Raw genomic sequence first — 16,666 nt, 5'->3', positions numbered from 1 at the left:
TTACAAATCTAGACAGTGTATTAAAGAGCAAAGACATCACTTTTGCCAGCAAAGGTTCATATAGTCAAGGCTATCATCTTTCCTGTAGTCATGTACAGATATGAGAGCTGGACCATAAAGAAGGCAGAGTGCTGAAGAACTGATGCTTTCAAACTGTGCTGCTGGAGAAGAATTTTGAGAGTCCCTTGGACAGCAAGGAGCCCAAACAACTGGTCAATCTCTCTCTTTTTTAAATTATAGTTATTTATTTTTTAATTGAGCATAATTGCTTTATAGAATTGTGTTGGTTTCTGCCAAACTTTAACATGGCAAGTCAATCAGTCTTAAAGGAAATCAACCCTGAATATTCATTGGAAGGACTGATCTGGAAGCTAAAACTCCAATACTTTGGCCACCTGATACAAAGAGTGGATTTGTTGGAAAAGACTCTGATGCTGGGAAAGACTGAAGGCAGAAGAAGAGGGAGACAGAGGATGAGATGGTTGAATGGCGTCACCAATTCAATGGACATGGGCTTGGGCAGACTGGGAGATGGAGAGGGACAGGGAAGCTTGGCATGCTGCAGTCCGTGAAGTCGTGAAGACTCAGACACAGCTTCACGACTGAACAATAACAATGCTTCTTACTACCACCCTGCATTCCCATGTGGTCTCCCTGTCAGGATTTGGGAAGTGACAGAAAACCCTAATTCTCTAACACCTTCTAAGGAAACCCTCTTTAGCTCTCTGACTTTCAAGAATTTCTTTCTGGTAATGGGTTAGATCGCCATCATCATCATCGTATCATCAACAGGGATGATCACGTGTAAAATGCCTGTCATGGGCCAGGCACTAAGCTACGTGCTTTCTATGAACTCGTGTATTTAATCCATACAATATCCCTAGGAAGATACAAAACAGAGTTTCAGTAAATGTTGAACTAAGGACTTTGGCGACCTCATGTGAAGAGTTGACTCATTGGAAAAGACTCTGATGCTGGGAGGGATTGGGGGCAGGAGGAGAAGGGGACGACAGAGGATGAGATGGCTGGATGGCATCACGGACTCGATGGACGTGAGTCTGAATGAACTCTGGGAGTTGGTGATGGACAGGGAGGCCTGGCGTGCTGCGATTCATGGGGTTGCAAAGAGTCGGACACGACGGAGCGACTGAACTGAACTGAAGGAATATCAGAGGCACGTGCTAAGTTACTTCAGTCATGCCCAACTCTTTGCAACTGTAGCCCGTCAGGTTCCTCCGTCCATGGGATTCTCCAGGCAAGACTACTGGAATGCGTTGCATTCCCTTCTCCAAAGGAATATCAGTGTTACCCCTATTTTACAAAGAAGGAAATAAACCAAGATTTGCATATAGAGACACAGATGTTCTTATTTCAAAATTCCTTTACCTCTCTTACACGTTCCCCATGACTACTGAGAGCAGAGATTATAGCTCTAGCAAATTCTGATTATTCAGTCAAGGCACAGAGAGGTGAGATGGATTTTCCAAGGCCACAGTATCGTGACAGTGAATCCAGGTCTGCTAGGGTTGACTCTATGAAGCTGCATGAACTGAGTGGGAGACTTAACCTCCCTGAAACTCCTCTTTTTTTTTTTTTTTTTCCTTCCTTGTCTGCAAACCTGAGGTTAATTTGCCTACCTGGCAAAATCAGTTTGAAGACTGAGTGGCTTTGTCATTGCTATCATGATTACATATTTATTAACCCATATTTTAGAGTAGATTAAGTGTTCCTGGTTTTAGAAAAGGCAGAGGAACCAGAGATCAAATTGCCAACATCCGCTGGATAATGGAAAAAGCAAGAGTTCCAGAAAAACATCTATTTCTGCTTTATTATTGACTATGCCAAAGCCTTTGACTGTGTGGATCACAAGAAACTGTGGAAAATTCTGAAAGAGATGGGAATACCAGACAACCTAACTTGCCTCTTGAGAAACCTGTATGCAGGTCAGGAAGAAACAATTAGAACTGGACATGGAACAACAGACTGGTTCCAAATAGGAAAAGGAGTACGTCAAGGCTGTATATTGTCACCCTGCTTATTCAATTTCTATGCAGAGTACATCATGAGAAATGCTGGACTGGAAGAAACACAAGCTGGAATCAAGATTCCCGGGAGAAATATCAATAACCTCAGATATGCAGATGATACCACCCTTATGGCAGAAAGTGAAGAGGAGCTAAAAAGCCTCTTGATGAAAGTGAAAGAGGAGAGTGAAAAATTTGGCTTAAAGCTCAACATTCAGAAAACGAAGATCATGGCATCTGGTCCCATCACTTCATGGGAAATAGATGGGAAAACACTGGAAACAGTGTCAGACTTTATTTTTTTGGGCTCCAAAATCACTGCAGATGGTGACTGCAGCCATGAAATTAAAAGACATTTACTCCTTGGAAGAAAAGTTATGACCAACCTAGATAGCATATTCAAAAGCAGAGACATTACTTTACCGACTGAGGTCTGTCTAGTCGAGGCTATGGTTTTTCCTGTGGTCATGTATGGATGTGAGAGTTGGACTGTGAAGAAGGCTGAGGGCCGAAGAATTGATGCATTTGAACTGTGGTGTTGGAGAAGACTCTTGAGAGTCCCTTGGACTGCAAGGAGATCCAACCAGTCCATTGTGAAGGAGATCAACCCTGGGATTTCTTTGGAAGGAATGATGCTAAAGCTGAAACTCCAGTACTTTGGCCACCTGATGCAAAGAGTTGACTCATTGGAAAAGACTCTGATGCTGGGAGGGATTGGAGGCAGGAGGAGAAGGGGACGACCCAGGAGGAGATGGCTGGATGGCGTCACGGACTCGATGGACGTGAGTCTGAGTGAACTCGGGGAGATGGTGATGGACAGGGAGGCCTAGCGTGCTGTGATTCATGGGGTCGCAGAGTCGGACACGACTGAGCGACTGAACTGAACTAAACTGAACTGAACTGAGACAGCATATTAAAAAGCAGAGACACTTTGTCAACAAACATCCGTCTAGTTAAGGCTATGGTTTTTCCAGTGGTCATGTATGGATGTGAGAGTTGGACTATAAAGAAAGCTGAGCGCCGAAGAATTGATGCTTTTGAACTGTGCTGTTGGAGAAGACTCTTGAGAGTGCCTTGGACTGCAAGGATATCCAACCAGTCCATCCTAAAGGAGATCAATCCTAGGTGTTCATTGGAAGGACTGATGTTGAAGCTGAAACTCCAATACTTTGGCCACCTGATGTGAAGGACTGAATCATTTGAGAAGACCCTGATGCTGGGAAAGATTGGGGGCAGGAGAAGAAGGGGATGACAGAGGATGAGATGGTTGGATGGCATCACTGACTCAATAGACATGAGTTTAGGTAAACTCTGGGAGTTGGTGATGGACAGGGAGGCCTGGCGTGCTGCAGTTCATGGGGTCGCAAAGAGTCAGACACGACTGAGTGACTGAACTGAACTGAACTGATGTGTTAAACACTTTTTGAGCATTATCTAATTTAATCTTAGTAGCAACTTGCAGTGTAAAAATGTCACGCTATGGAATGATCACACCAAAATGGGTTCAAGTTCTGGCTCTACTGCTTTTGAGCAACTACTTCATCTCGCTAAGCCTCAAATGATACATTTTTTAAAAAATCAGAGTATTTATTCAATATGTTTATTTATTTATTTATCTGCACTGGGTCTTAGCTGTGGCATGTGGGATCTAGTTCCCTGACCAGGGATTAAACCCTGGCCCCCTACTTTGGGAGAACAGAATCTTAGCTGCTGGACCACCAGGGAAGTCCCTCAGTATGAGTTGTGTAACTCAAATAAGAAATTATAAGGCATTAACTCATAGTAAGTATCCAAAATCTTGGATTGCTTTAAGATAAACGATTTTGTATTTTATCCTTTTGGACTGCAAGGGCTATAAGGCTTTGGTTCTATTCTTTACAAAGTCTAAGTTTAGGCTAACTTCATTTAATAAGGTTTCTAATTTCTATCTAATGCCTTTTCAGAATATATTGATCCAATCATATGAGTTTTACCCTTTTATTTGTTGGCTTGACAGATGAGTCAGTAGTGGGAGCCACCGGTGCCTTTCTGGGGATGAATCTATTATTCTCTTTTTGGCTCCCTTGCTTGATGTGTGTCTATGAGCGTGTGTGTGCATGAGCCCAAAGTTTCCTAACCAGCATTAAATCTAGATTTGGCTTTAAAGCCCTGATGGCTTCATAAAAGAAAGTTGAGATAATATATTTTCTAGGGAGTAGCATATTTTAAGGAGCACTGAAAAAATTTTAAGGATACTCATTTTTTCTGGTGTCTATTTTAGTGATAGCTACTTAATCATATGTCTTATCACTTTTACTAGACTTGGTTTATTCATATTTTCTATTTCTTTGAGGTCAATTATAATGATTTACAGATTCACAGGAAATAATCCTTTTGATCCAGGCTTACAAAATTTGTATTTGTGTTACCACTTTACTATTTTAATTTTTTGAATATAATTTGATCCCTCAGTTTATTCTTATTTAGGCTAACAAGAAGGCTTCCAATTGCCTTTTCAATGAACCAATTTATGTGCTGATATATCTTTAAAAAAAATAATTTTGCATTCTATTTCATTAATATCAGGTTTTATCTTTACTAATTTCCTATATGAAGTTTCTGTGATCTTAGCTTTACTTCTTTTATTCCTCCTTAATTCCTCTAGATAAGAACTGTCTTTTTTTTCTTTTTACCGTCTTTAATTATGAAGTCGTTTGTGATTTGGACTTTCCCTGCTATGCTTTGTATGACTTTCTACATGGTTTGTTGTCTGCCTTTTGACTTCCTCTTTGATCCAAAGATTATACAAATTTAACTTACTTAGTGTTCAAGTGGCTAAGATATTTTAGTCAAATTTTAATAATTTACTTCTATTGTAGTTAGATTATTAAGAGAGAAGGTGGCCTGTAATAACTATGCTGCTATATTCCTTTTCTTCAAACTTGAATAAATTCTGGCTCTTTTAAAATCCCTTTGCACCTTACTTTCTGGGTTGGGTATTTTGTGTGTGTGTGTGGGGGGGGTATGTGTTTGTCTAATTGCCTCCCCTGGAGTGTGAATCCCTTGAGAGTAGGATAGTGTTTTATCCTATTTCTGTCCCCAGAGCCTAGCAGAGTTGGGCACATTGCTGGTGTTCAAATATTCATCTGATTTGAATTTAATTGGACACAATGAATATACCTCTTAAACAAGGATGGCTCTCAGCGCCCCGTGCAGGCAGGAGTTGTGTGAGGGTGGTACCCCCTTAGGTGAAATTGACTCTGAGCTCTGAATCTCACCACATCCCCATCTACAGCCCCTCTCTGCCCTACACCTCCCCGTCCCCCGACTCCTCATCCCCAGCCCAAATAAGATAGCTTCCATTCCCTGCTGCCAAATGCCCAAGGAAGGCAGGGGCAGAGCTGAAAATGCTGGGCAATGTAGCCGTTCAGTGTTGAACAAACAGCGCATCACCGCGGGGTCACAGCGCATCACCGCGGGGTCACAGCGCATCACCTGTTCCTGGGAGACTTCCGCCAGCACCGCTGCGCGCTCACCCCCCTCTCCTTCCTCTCCGCTCACTCCCTCTAATTACACGTGGCGTTCTCTGCATCACACAAGGAGAGAGGTCCTCATTTTGGCAGGAAAATGGAGAAGATTGGCTAGGGAATAAATCCTGCCATAAGCAGCGTTTCCTCCTCAGACAGAGAATTTGGACCAGATCACCTGTATGAGCAATCGGTTTATATGGACTGAAAGGCCACTTCATGCCTAAGCAAGCCTTCTGACTGACAGAAAATAAAATATATCTCCTATTTTCTCACTCTTGTCATTAAAGCCCCAAATCTTGAAGAATCACACTCCTCATCTCCATCAAGCTGATTCATGCTACTTTTCCAGCCAAATCTCCCTTTGCATTTTCTCAAAAACAGAGCCGGCTTCTAACTTCTGTATTTATAGCCTATTTACACCCCCTAGGTTATGCTGTTTTGTCCCCTAGGATGCAAACTCAAGTATAATAATAACATCAATAATAACAGCCGCTTATGTTTTGTACTTACTGTGTGCCAGGAACCATGCCAAATGATTTTATGCATTTATCTCATGTAATGCTTACAATGATCTTATGAAGGATATTGTATTATTTTCCCCATCTGTTAGATAAGTAAACTACAGTTTAAAGAGGTTAAATATAAAGTAACATGAAAATAACACTGTATACCTAGGAGGTAGGATTTCAGTAGTATGATTTATACTCTTTGTGCTGGCAATGTATGAATGTAGTTACCAGACTGTCTTTCCACCCCTGCTTGTGTGGATCCCTCTGTCAACACTGGTGAAAGCCCAGGTCAGAGGTGATCGTCCCTACAAACTCTGCTCAGATCCTCAAGGAAGTCTTTCTTTTCCTGGCTATGCACCAACTCCTCCTCCCCTGCCTTCCCTCTGTTTGTTCCCCTCTTTGGTCAATACAGCTGAGCCCATCCTGCCCAGGGGAGAGAGGCATTCTTCATGGGACTAGCGCTGCTCTGTTTCATGGAGTCACATTTCATCAAGCAGCTCATTATTCCACTGTTCCTGGATGTGAACACGTCAATGAAGATCTGCCTTGTGTTCAGGTAAGAGGAAGGCTAGATAAATCAATGTTCAAATTCAAATTACCTCTCAACTAGTTTAGAAAGCTAACTGGTATATAGATCCCACTTTTTCTTACTCCTTGAAGTATGTATTATTTTTCCTCCCATGACACTCAATGACAGTCACTGTTCTTAAAACAAAGAAGGCTTAATGACACTGACAGCATTGGGACTTTTTTGAATATTGCATTAAATTCTTCTTCATTATTCTATATATTTATTAGTTCATCAAATGTTTACTGAGCACCTATTTTGTTCCAAGCACTGCCGCAGGTATTGGAGTCTCAGCAGTAAACAATTTAGACAAGGCCCCATTCAAAAGATCTTACTGTCCCTCCAATTAAAAATAAATAAATTATAAATAAATATTCTTCTAAATAATTATTTTTTTAAAGAAAAGAGCTTACTGTCAAGTTACATCTCCAGCCCCATTGGCAGGAAAAAAAAAAAAAAAAACCAACGCAACAGATTATATAATAAAGTCAGGCATTGTTAAGAATAATAGCATTCATTTAGCCTGTTATTTTTTAATACTGTGGTTTCCTAAGGTGAAATTAGTGTAGGGACTTCCCCGGTGGTCCAGTGGCTAAGACTCCATGGTTCCGATGCAGGGGGCCTGTGTTCAATCCCTGGTCAGGAACTAGATCCCTCACGCAGCAACCAAGAGCTTGCTTTTGCTGCAACTAATGGTCCCACGTGCCTCAATGAAGGTCGAAGATCCCACATGCTTCAAGTAAGACCCTGCACAGCCAAATGAGTGAATAAATAAATAAAACAACACAACATGGTAAATCAAGTGTACTCCAGTGTAATATAAAATCAATAAAAATAAATCTGTCTATGAGATCAATCCCATCAATGTCTCCAGTTTACAGATTGCGCTGTGCTGTGCTTAGTCACTCAGTGACTTTGCGACCCCATGGGCTGCAGCTTGCCAGGCTCCTCTACTTCTTGAGATAAATCCTGTTGTTATGCTTATCTTGTAGGTGAGAAAACTGAAGCTCTGAGAGACTAGGAAACATGTCCAGGTTTTCAGAGTTGGAAAATGGTGAAGCTGGGTTTTGAACACATATGAGGCAACCCAGGTTCCATACCACTCCCAACACTATTAATGCTAGAGCAGCACAGAGTTCTCAAAGGACCTGGCACTCTGTTTACACCGTGATGACAAACCATTCACCCTATAGTGCCAGCTCTTCCCTTAACAGAAACCTGCTCAGACTGCCTTCCATTCTGACACTAAATGGAGAGATATGTATTAGGAACAGTTATTCTCAACTTGGGTGACTTGTTGCCTCTGGGTGACATTGGACAATGTTGGGAGACATTTGTTTATAGTCACCACCAGAGGTGGCGGTGGGTGTCACCGTCATCTAGAAGGTAGAAGTCAGTAACGCTACTAAAGTCCTACAACGCACAGGACAGTCTTCCCACAATAAAGAATTTATATGTCAATGTCATTGCTGTTGAGAAACCCTGGTATAGAGAAAAAAAGAACAGGAACCTACAGAAAGTACTCATAGTTTAACCACATACACAAACCTGGCAACACTTACTGGTGTCTGCAATTCTAACCTTGATTCTCAACCCGAATATGTAACTTTTTAAGCTCATGCAACAAAAACAACTAGGCACTTTACATGCAGGAAAAAGAAGTAATACAAAGTTGATTCTGTCGTAAAGTATGGTAAAGTATGGTAAAATATTTCAAGATCTAGAGTCAAACAGTCCCAGACTGAAAACCAGGTTCCAGCCTTCCAAGCTGTACAGCCTTCTTTCAAGGATACATCTTCTCTAACCCTCACTGGCTTCACCTGAGGATTGACAGAAATGAAAAGTTTTCTCTTTTATATATCATTATGGAGTTGAAATAAAATAGTGCATATAAGGTGCTTAGCAGAGCTTGGCATTTGGTCATCTCTCCATAGGGTTGCAAAGAATCGGACATGACTGAGCAACTAAGACACACACACACACACACACACACACACACAATAAGCGGCAGTTATCAAAAACAAAGTGGGTCTAGAAGGCCAAAGCTGCTTTCTCAAGTTCACACAGCTTTTAAGTACCATGATTCCACATACAAAACTAAGACCTGCTTAGTGAGTCTGAGTGTTCATCTTCCATGGTGGATTTTTGCATTCCTTTCTTCCAGGACCTTTATATCTGGGCTGTAACTCAGGGCACAGACTTGCCTTGCTATTTCCACTACACAGCTGGATGGTTCTCCTCATTTGGCTAGACACAGCCGGTCTTTCCTGGGGCATTGCAGTTGGAATGATGGCTGCCTTTCATTTGTAAATTTGGCCTTCCTGGTTCTTGAGCCAGCCTGAGTAAGGCAGATGGCTTACTAGCCTCAGGTCCACCATAGTGAGTACTGGGAACTGAATCCTGAAGCCTTAAACATCCACCTGGTATCTGGCACTTAGGACACCCTCCCCAAACCTGTGTGCACAATATTTTTTTCTGATTTTCCCCTGCTGTCTCAATTCCATTTGTATGTGTGGAATGTTCTGCCTCAGTCTCCCTATCTGGCATTCTAATTCAATGATGCTCTAAATTGCTATTTTCTGCCTCAGTCCATTCAGTTATTATCCCAACATTCTGCTACCCACTGGTAGAGGGTTAAGATTTCTGCTTCCCAACACCCGAGTATCCTTTTATAGGTCAATTGATCCCTCTAAAATAGAGATCCTACCTCTTGTCTCTCCAGAGCACCCACTTAAAGATCTCTTTATGCTACCTTATCCACTGAATTATTCTTATTATATTTTCCTATGAGAATTTAATCAACCCTGAATATTCACTGGAAGGACTGATGGTGAAAGCTGAAGTTCCAATACTTTGGACCCCTGATGCAAAGAGCTGACTCACTGGAAAAGACTCTGATCCTGGGAAAGACTGAAGGCAGGAGAAGGGGAAGACAGAGCATGAGATGGTTGGATGACATCATTAACTCAACGGATATGAGTTTGAGCAAATATCAGGAAATGGTGAAGGACAAGGAAGCCTGACATGCCGCAGTCCATGGGTCGCAAAGAACTGGACACAACTGAGCAACTGAACTACAGCAACAAGAATTTAAAATTTACACTGTGTCAAATACTTTGTGAAGTACTTTACAATCATTCAGACTTCTAATCTGTAGGGCAGTTCTGAGACACATTACCTCATTAAACAGAAGAAACATATAAGTAACTAAGGTCACACGGTTTGTAAGAGACAAAATTAGGATCTGACATAGTCCTGTTTGTTTTCTGCAACCATACTTATCACACTGAAGCTAAGAGATGCTATCTTGGGCTACGAAGCTTCTTATTCCAGATTTGTTGATGGGATCTGCTTCAATAATCAGGGTAATGTACCCAGTCCCTCTTCAAATATGGTCCTTCTCACTTCTCTCCTCTGCCAGTCTCTGATGCATCAATTTAGACATCCTTTCGGAGACCATTGAACTGCACCACACTCCAAATGTAAATGCACTGAGTTCTCGACACACTCCTTCTTTCTCCATTAACTGCACAATTTTCCATCTATCCTTTCTGTGACTGTAATTTGGACTTCTCTGATTTATACTGGCCCATTACAACCACGACCTAGAGCTGGAAGACTTTGTAATCATCATCATAATCACTAGCGGCAACGGCATCATCACTGTCGTTACCACCACCACTACCATTGCCATCGCCATCCCATCATCTTCATCATCACTTGGCTTCTACAATGTACAAGAAATTAAATGACTAATGATGGCCAGCTCACAAAGGTCTGCTTGGTTGAAAATGGAAGGCATGGACATACGGAAGGATAAGTAAGAATAAGAACAAGACCGTTAAGTCTGCCAATATGTATTACAAATGCTTGGGAAAGGGTTAAGTCAGAGCTGTGGTGGGAGAAAAATCAGGAGGGCCTGTGGGTGAAAGGAAGAGATGATAAATACGGGTGGGGTTGGCCTAAACGTCCAACATGAGTTAAAATAGCATGAAGAGGACACGGCAGGAGGCACAGTTGTGTGAATAAATATTAGAGGGAATGGGATTCATAAGATTTGCAGTCTTTGGCAAGACAATCATTTTGGCTAAAGCCAGATATCTCTTATGGATTAACAATGAGGAACAGTACGCGGAGTTTGGGGTCTGAGAGAAGGATAAGCCTTGGGCTGGAGGTTCTCTCCCTAGTCCTGAATGAACATATGACTTAGAGTAAGTAGTGTGCACGATTGAATGAAAAAGGTGGTCAACAATGAGCAGAAGCATCTTTGTGTAATACTTGGTCTTGCTAAACATTTTAATATTTATCATTTCATCTGATAATGTGAGCAATCACCTTATAATAAATAATGTTGACTTCCTTGTGAGCTAGGTATCATTTTAAGAATGAAAAAATGAGAAATCAGAAATATTAAGGTATTTACTTAGGGTCATCCACCCAGGAAGGAAAAGAGCAGAACTTGAATCTGGGTCTGCTGGCTTCAGTTAGGAGCACTCAAGAAACCAATATTACATTTCAGGGTAAGATGTGAGAAAGGCAAAGTCAAAATTGATTTCAAGAAAATCAGACAGCGGTCTTCCCTAATTGAAAAGTATGTGGGAAGATGTATATAGAACAACTAGGCTTTGAAATACTAAAATCACAAAGTGCAGGGCTTCCTGTTGACTTGATTGCCCCAGCCTCCCTCACCCATTTTGACAAGATTAGTTATAGTAACCTCTATCGCCAGGACTATTTAAAAAATCAGGAAAATATCTATATTACAGTTTGTTATTTAAAAAGAAAATACATATGGCTCTGTGCTTTAAAACAAATTATTGCTGTCTTGGGAATATTTTGATTGGGTCAAATTCTTTGGGGTCTACTCCATGATTAGTTTTTTCTCCCCCCTATAAAATGGAAACAAAAAGGAAGAAAGCTCAGCCCATGTATTTCAATAACAAAGTAGCCACACAGATTCCCCGTGGTGCTGGTAAGCAGCAGAGAAGCAATCAGAAGGAAGGGGAAAAGTTCAGCAGGAACTAGTCTGAAAAATAGCACATACAGTTTGACAAACGCCAGTCTGCTACTACCGTGCCATGAGTGGCCATTTCCCCTCAGAGTGACGCTTTTCAATTATGAGATGGTAGCTGAGAGCATTCTGGGCGTATCTGCAGCTGGCTGCTATTTCCTTGCCCAATTTTTTACACATACCAAGAAAATGAACCCTTGTTTCTATAGCCATTCTTTCCCAAGTAGTAATAACGAAAGGGCGGGAGAGAATCTATGCATGTGTACGTGTAGCATAACCGGAGTGTATTATGTACTGAAGTGGTGGTCAGTGAAGCTTTTCAAGGGGAAAAACCCCTGATCTGATTTTGGGGGGGTTGATAATGTTAACATTAAGATGAGATGAAAAACAATTCGGAGGGAGGGAAATGAATGTCCTTTACTTGAAAGCTTCAAGAAGCACTGCACCATCAGGAACACTAAAGAAGCAATTCAATGTGACTAGGTCAGAGTGCGCCAGTAGGGGATAAAGAACAGAGTCGGGAGAGAAAAATGTAGAGATAAGGAGATCGGAATCGATCACAGATATTGATAAAGGCTACGTAAAAAACAAGCTGTTTAGTGCTTCAGTTCCGTTCAGTTCAGTCGCTCAGTCGTGTCCAACTCTTTGCAACCCCATGAATCGCAGCACGCCAGGCCTCCCTGTCCATCACCAACTCCCAGAGTTCACTCAGACTCACGTCCATCGAGTCCATGATGCCATCCAGCCATCTCATCCTCTGTCATCCCCTTCTCCTCCTGCCCCCAATCCCTCCCAGCATCAGAGTCCTTTCCAATGAGTCAACTCTTCACATGAGGTGGCCAAAGTACTGGAGTTTCAGCTTTAGCATCTTTCCTTCCAAAGAAATCCCAGGGCTGATCTCCTTCAGAATGGACTGGCTGGATCTCCTTGCAGTCCAAGGGACTCTCAAGAGTCTTCTCCAACACCACAGTTCAAAAGCATCAATTCTTTGGTGCTCAGCCTTCTTCACAGTCCAACTCTCACATCAATACATGACCATAGGAAAAACCATAGCCTTGACTAGATGGGCCTTAGTCGGCAAAGTAATGTCTCTGCTTTTGAATATGCTATCTAGGTTGGTCATAACTTTTCTTCCAAGGAGTAAGCGTCTTTTAATTTCATGGTTGCAGTCGCCATCTACAGTGATTCTGGAGCCCAAAAAAATAAAGTCTGACACCGTTTCCACTGTTTCCCCATCTATTTCCCATGAAGTGATGGGACCGGATGCCATGATCTTCATTTTCCGAATGTTGAGCTTTAAGCCAACTTTTTCACTCTCCACTTTCACTTTAATCAAGAGGCTCTTTAGTTCCTCTTCACTTTCTGCCATAAGGGTGGTGTCATCTGCATGTCTGAGGTTATTGATATTTCTCTCGGCAATCTTGATTCCAGCTTGTGTTTTTCCAGTCCAGCATTTCTCATGATGTACTTAGAGCAATCATTTGCTTCTAGTAAGTGAATATACACTAAATTAAATTTTGTTAACTCTGTAAATCTTATACCAGACTCATTCTAAAAATTCTGTTATGAATATGGGTATTTAGGGCTTCCCAGGTAGTACTGGTGGTAACGAACCTGACTGCCAGTGCAGGAGATGTAAAGTGATACGGGTTCGATCCCTGGATCAGGAAGATCCCCTGGAGGAGGGCATGGCAACCCACTCCAGTATTCTTGCCTGGAGAATCCCATGGACAGAGGAGACTGGCAGGCTGCAGTCCATAGGGTCACAAAGAGTCGGACACAACTGAAGCAACTTAACACACACACACGGGAACTTAAGATATGTTCCCTGACTTGAAGAAGTTTATCATCTACTTAGAGAAAGAAAAAGGGGGGGAAATGTGCATCCATAAAATCGAGAACCTGAATTAATGTCAAAAAATCAAACAGTGTTAGGGGTAAAATATGCTTGCTGTAGGATACTGGAAGATAGGTGGTGGCGGTGGGGTTTAGTCACTCAGTCATGTCTAACTCTTGAGACCCCATGGACTATAGCCCACAAGCTTCCTCTGTCCATGGGATTTCCCAGGTAAGAATACTCAAGTGGATTGCCATTTCCTTCTCCAGGGGATCTTCCAGACCCCAGGATCAAATCTGCATCTCCTGTATTCCAAGTGGTCTCCTGAATCACAACCTGATTCTTCACCACTGAGCCTCCCGGGAAGCCCCATTGGAGGAGAAGCAGACCCCTAATAGATTGAGTCTGCCTGCATGACATCTTAAAAAATGTGGAGGCCAAGAATAAGTGAGAGTCAGAGAAGAGTTTAGAGCCATGGGGGGTGACAAGGAGTGAATGATGCCATGGGTCCAGTGTAAGTAACCAAATGAAAGACACATTTAGGAGATTTGCCTAGTCAGTTTGTGGGTGACTCTTTGAGTGGGAATACTGAGTATAAAGTAAAAAAGAATGCATTTACTTTGGAAGAAGATCCTTAAATCTGAGTTTCTTATCTGTCACTTATGGATAATGGAAGTAAATCGTCTTCCTTTCCTTGGAACAGATATCTGTCGCTTTATCTGACTAGCAGCACTCTCCTTCCGGTAGGGCTTTTTCTTCTTGTTTTCAAACTGTACGTCTGCACAGAACCTGTTACACTCTTAAAAGCGTCATTCAACCTTTCCACTATTGGCCATATTGATTAGTAAGAGAGATGAGTACCTGATCCAAGCCGGGCTAACCAGAGTCCTCTCCAGAGAATTTATATTCAAATTGCATTAAGAAAGGACAGTTGGTCTTCCTTTTGTGATGTGAATTGCGAGATATAAAATGAGAAAACTGTCAGCACCTATGTTTTTACAATATTTAAGTAGGTGTTCTGCAATGACAGAAAGCAAATACACAGCAAAAAAGCAGAAACAAGAAGTATATAGAGAGAGTCCAGGTGGCAGTGAAGTCAAGTTGTGCTGATTCTGAAACTTAAGTTTACATATTTCTTCCTTGTGGTTTATGTGTCCATTCTTTTCTTTGGATCTGAGGGATCCTTCCAGTAAATCCTCCATTTTACCAAAGTTAGCACAAGCTGAACTCCTGCCTCTCGCAACCAAAAGAATTCCAATCAATGTATTTCTAAAGCAACTTCCTAGGAAGACTTAGCATGTTCTTCTTGAGGAGAAATAGCAATCCCTCATCTAAATAGGCTTTTAAAAACTGAACAAGTGTACATGAGAGCATCTTGGTAAATACAAGTAAGTTGTTGCTGTTGTGATTATTATTGGAAGAGAAGAGTAGATAGCTTGGCCTCACTAGAGGATGGTATTTCTGGTAGAGAAGAAGATCAAAGAGTTAGAGGTAAGGTTAAGTTAACTACCAAATGTTATTTTGCTGGAGGACCCAGGAACTTGTATTAGGTTTTTAAACTAACAACTTCTTTCCATAATAATCCCAAAGTATAGATATTTGTGTGTGTATGCATATGCATAAGTGTGTATAGAAAGCGGGAAGTTGATCAACAATGTAATTACCTCAATAATTAGTAATCTTCCATGCAGAACTCTTTTGAAAACAGCAATAGCATATCACTTATCTTCAAGTCCAAATATTGCTTCCCTCTCTCCAAGTAAACATTTTTTCCACCACTGGAAATCACCCAAAGAGTAGAACAAGTTACAGTGTGTGAGTTTAACGACATGGAAAATAGTAACTAAACAGCAAATACTCAGATCTTAGACCCAGAAAGGCAAAAGAGAGCAGCCCACTTTGGGACACACAGTGATCCCACCCACTAGTAAGTCCAGCTTCATGGTCCAGAGTCCAGGATTTATCCCCACAATGTTACTCCTCTTTCCTACCAAGAGGGGGAAAGGACAGACCCTCTGGTCTGGCCACTGCAGCGTCCTCTTGCTGAGCTTCCTCACCCATTTTCCATCCTCTCCAAGCTGGCCATGCATCTGTTTACTCTTAAGTCCCAGTTTCCTCCTTTTATGCCATAAGAATAATATCTGCTAGCCCTCCTAATCTTAGAAAATTGAGATAAATATTCACTTATTAAGGAGATAAATCATTGAGCATATAGTAGGTACTTAGTAAATGTAAATTTATCTTCTACATAGCATAACACTAAGAGATGGTTTAATTCTTACTAAAATAGCATCTTCCTTATTGTTTTTATTCCATTTTAGGTCACCAAAAATCTGCCGTTTATGGGGTTACACAGAGTCGGACACGACTGACGCAACTTAGCAGCAGCAGCAGGTCACCAAAAATAGAGTTGGGTATAAGGCTTTTAGTTTCCCCTCTACTATTCCATTGATCTATAATATTTGCAACAATAAGCACCAAATAACCCATATCTTTGTCAAGTTCAGTGCTCTGGACTGAGTCAGGGAATATTGTGTAACCAACAGACTTAGTTCAGCCTATAATTATGATTATTATTAGCTGTAATAATAGATCATAATAGCATCTGCTAACAGCAACAACAAAACTCTTCCTAAGCCTCATTAATCTGGACCTCACTAATTTGCAATGTGTACTTATTTGACAACTATTAGAACAAAGTTCTTCCCAATGTGATCTGAGAGTAATTTTTAATGCAATTTGAAAAATATTTGGTAAAAGCCTGAGTGTCTCACACTGAGCTAGACTCTGATACAGAGATTAAAGACACTTCAGGCTACACATTCAGGCTTACTGGGATTTAAATCCTCTAACTGTTATGTTCACATCCATGTGACCTTGGCTAAATTTCAGATTTTTTTAATTTATAAAAGGGATATAATAATGAGTTGTTAAAAATGATGCTTTTAAAGTGTGTAATTCAAGCATGTAACTAGCATTTAATGTATCATAGTTATTATTTTTATTATTCTTGTCAATGATGATGATGACAAATAAGTCAGGAGGGATATATTTAATGCAGATACAGATGGAAATAATTGCAGAATCATAGAGTAAAATGTAAACTGCTGTAGTAGAAATATTTACATAGTGTTGTAGGATCATAAATGAGTTTCCAATTAATTTTATCTGAAAGAGGCAGGAGAGGATTTGCTATCTGCTCAGAGTC

The sequence above is a fragment of the Oryx dammah genome, unplaced genomic scaffold (genome assembly GCF_014754425.2).
Source record: "Oryx dammah isolate SB20612 unplaced genomic scaffold, SCBI_Odam_1.1 HiC_scaffold_1, whole genome shotgun sequence".
NCBI lineage: Eukaryota > Metazoa > Chordata > Mammalia > Artiodactyla > Bovidae > Oryx > Oryx dammah.
Note: the sequence above shows the minus strand (reverse complement) of the source record.